We start from the raw sequence: 3,744 nt of genomic DNA on the forward strand, positions 1-3,744 counted from the left end.
ATCGAGTACCGCAAGATTGAACCCAAAGCTATGCACTTCTTCCATTACAAGAAAGATCAATCTAGTAGGCCAAACCAAACTGATAATTCGAAGAGACTTGCAAAGATATCAAATCATACATATAAGTCAGAGAAGAATCAAATATTGTTCATAGATAAACTTGATCATAAACCCACAATTCATCGGATCTCGGCAAACATACCACAAAAAGAATTAAATCGAATAGATCTCAAAGAACATCAAGGAAAACTTTGTATTGAGAACCAAAGAGAGAGAAGAAGCCATCTAGCTAATAACTATGGACCCGAAGGTCTATGGTAAACTACACACACATCATCGAAGAGGCTATGGTGTTGATGTAGAAGCCCTTAGTGATCGAATCCCCCTCCTGCAGATCGCTGGAAAAGGTCCCCAGATGGGATCTCACGGTTACAGAAGGTTGCGGCGGTGGAAAAGTGGTTTTGTGGCTCCGTTGGATGTTTTCAGGGTATAAGAGTATATATAGGCGAAAGAAGTAGGTCGGTGGAGCTACGAGGGGCCCACGAGGATGGGGGCGTGCCTGGCCCCCCTTGGCGTGCCGCCCTACCTCGTGGCCACCTCGTTGCTTCCTTGACCTCCACTCCAAGTCTCCTAGATTACGTTTGTTCCAAAAAATATCCTCGCGAAGGCTTCATTCCGTTTGGATTCCGTTTGATATTCCTTTTCTGCGAAACACTGAAATAGGCAAAAATAGCAACTGTCACTGGGCCTCTGGTTAATAGGTTAGTCCCAAAAAAAATAAAAGTGCATATTAAAGCCCATTAAACATACAAAACAGATAATATAATAGCATGAAACAATCAAAAATTATAGATACGTTGGAGACGTATCGACATCCCAAGCTTAATTCCTGCTCGTCCTCAAGTAGGTAAATGATAAAAAAACAGAATTTTTGATGTGGAATGCTACCTAACATAATTTTCAATGTAATTTTCTTTATTGTATCATGAATATTCAGATCCGAAAGATTCAAGACAAAAGTTTAGTATTGACATAAAAATGATAATACTTCAAGCATACAAATAAACTAATCATGTCTTCTCAAAATAACATGGCCAAAGAAAGTTATCCCTACAAAATCATATAGTCTGGCTATGCTCTATCTTCATCACATAAAATATTTAAATCATGCACAACCCCTATGACAAGGCAAGCAATTGTTTCATACTTTTGATGTTCTCAAACATTTTCAATCTTCATGCAATAAATGAGCGTGAGCCATGGATATAGCACACTATAGGTGAAATAGAATGGTGGTTGTGGAGAAGACAAAAAGGAGAAGATAGTCTCATATTAACTAGGCATATCAACGGGCTATGGAGATGACCATCAATAGATATCAATGTGAGTGAGTAGGGATTGCCATGCAACGGATGCACTAGAGCTACAAGTGTATGAAAGCTAAAAAAGAAACTAAGTGGGTGTGCATCCAACTCGCTTGCTCACGAAGACCTAGGGCATTTTGAGGAAGCCCATCATTGGAATATACAAGCCAAGTTCTATAGTAAAAAATTCCCACTAGTATATGAAAGTGACAAAATATGAGACTCTCTATCATGAAGATCATGGTGCTACTTTGAAGCACAAGTGTGGTAAAAGGAGAGTAGCATTGCCCCTTCTCTCTTTTTCTTTCATTTTTTATTTGGGCATTTTTCTCTTTTTTATGGCCTCTTTTTTTCGTCTGAAATCTCATCCCGACTTGTGGGGGAATCATAACCTCCATCATCCTTTCCTCACATGGGACAATGCTTTAATAATAAAGATCAACACACTTTATTTACTTACAACTCAAGAATTACAACTCGATACATATGACTCTATGTGAATGCCTCCGGCGGTGTACCGGGATGTGCAATGAATCAAGAGTGAGATGTATGAAATAATTATGAACGGTGGCTTTGCCACATATACGATGTCAACTACATGATCATGCAAAGCAATATGACAATAATGAAGCGTGTCATAATAAATGAAACAGTGTAAAATTGCATAGCAATATATCTCGGAATGGCTATGGAAATGCCATAATAGGTAGGTAACTAATATCTGAGATTTTACAGATTTCCTATACCATACCTATTTCTATTTGTTACACTATTTCCCTTATGTAAGCCCACTTAGCTCAGAGGTTAGAGCATCGCATTTGTAATGCGAGGGTCATCGGTTCAAATCCGATAGTCGGCTTTTTTTCTCTATCGATGTTCTACGAACAAGAATCTCTTTTTTCCAAATTAAATGGAGAATCCGGGATCTTTTATGTTTTTTACCTTACAATTTTGCTAGATACAAAACAATAAAATAAATAATATATATACAAAAAATAAAGATTTTGATGAAATTCCATTTTTTGGGGTACTTTAGTTTATTTTACTCCGTTTATCCTGTAGTTTAATTCAGTTTTAATTTCGATGTATTCTGTAATGTAAATACAATCTTATATTTACTAATTGAAAGCACCATAAGAATTACCATAACAGTCCACATCACTAAAATTAATGACACCATTGATTTAGATAATTGGTCAATCTTAACCCCACGATTTATGTTACTCTCGCGATGAAAAAAAAAGACCCAATATAGACGTGACAAGGACCAAACCTGAACCTATACGTGTTCCCCCCAAAAAAGAAAAAAACTAACCTACACGTATTGCTCCATCCCTACAGTCTCCCTTTATGAATAGCCACACGTACCTCTTCCTAAAAAAATGCATCAAGTAAAAAAAAAACCACGCATACCTCTCAATTTCTTTTCTCGAGCGCCGACTCTGTCCCGTATCCTCAAGATCAGCGTGGCGTCTATGTTGCTCCTCGCCCTTGCCGTGAAGCCGGCCAAAGCCTCCACTCCATCAACCTCGCCGGCTCCACCATGGTATCCTCGAGATCTGTGTGGCCTCTACGTCGGCTGTCTTCTTCCTCGCATCTCCCTTGCTGTGTAGCTTGCCAAGGTGTCCAGCCCCTCCTCCATGTTCTCAACTTCTGATCACATCAAGCTCAACAGGCCAAGGTTATCTCCTCTGCTTTGACGATGAAATTGGCAATCTGCGTCCAATTGAATCAGCCAGATGCAGAAGCGTGTCTTCCTCCTCATGGCATCTCTGTTGGATCATATACGCTCCATAGCTGGCAGCAGCAATTGTCGAAATTTGGACCATCCACATCAGATCTATGCAGCTATAACATTGGCCAGTTAAGCAACACCATCTTTCTTTATCGAACCATGTGCCAAATCAATCTAGAAAAATTGAGGATCTAGCTGAGGATTTATTCTTACAGATTTATTGGTAAAGCTTCTTCTGTACAATAATTGATGGAAACCGCATAGGGAGCAGTGTCATCTTCATCCTGCTAAAACTATATGGCCCAAGGTGCCCAAACCATGAGCTGATGGAACATTCAAAGTTTCAGGTGGGTTAGGTTCGTGCCGCTTACAATCCTGCAATAATGCCTATAAAAATGTTTTTTCTCTAATTGTGCGTACTGTCAAATTTCTACTGGATGATGCAAAATATTGCGTGCAGATAGCTGTGTCCAAACATGCACGTTGTAGACCTGTTAATATTAAATTTTGAGTACTTAGATTTCTTCAGATGCTTTTAATTAAGCAGTGCTCTAGCAAAAGAATACTCATTTTGCTTACTGTTGTTGCTACATAACGCTTGGAGTTTGTTGTTGTTGCTCAGCTTGGCTCGATGATTGAATGGAT

At 39.1% G+C, this 3,744-nt stretch overlaps 1 non-coding gene across 1 annotated transcript; it reads left to right on the forward strand.

Annotated features, from left to right (window-relative positions):
• Positions 1-2,150: 2,150 nt before the first annotated feature.
• On the forward strand, positions 2,151-2,223 carry TRNAT-UGU. Its single transcript has one exon. It is a non-coding gene; the product is annotated as a tRNA-Thr (tRNA).
• The last annotated feature ends 1,521 nt before the right edge of the window (positions 2,224-3,744 follow it).

Source organism: Triticum dicoccoides, chromosome 4A (genome assembly GCF_002162155.2).
Source record: "Triticum dicoccoides isolate Atlit2015 ecotype Zavitan chromosome 4A, WEW_v2.0, whole genome shotgun sequence".
Classification (NCBI taxonomy): Eukaryota; Viridiplantae; Streptophyta; class Magnoliopsida; order Poales; family Poaceae; genus Triticum; species Triticum dicoccoides.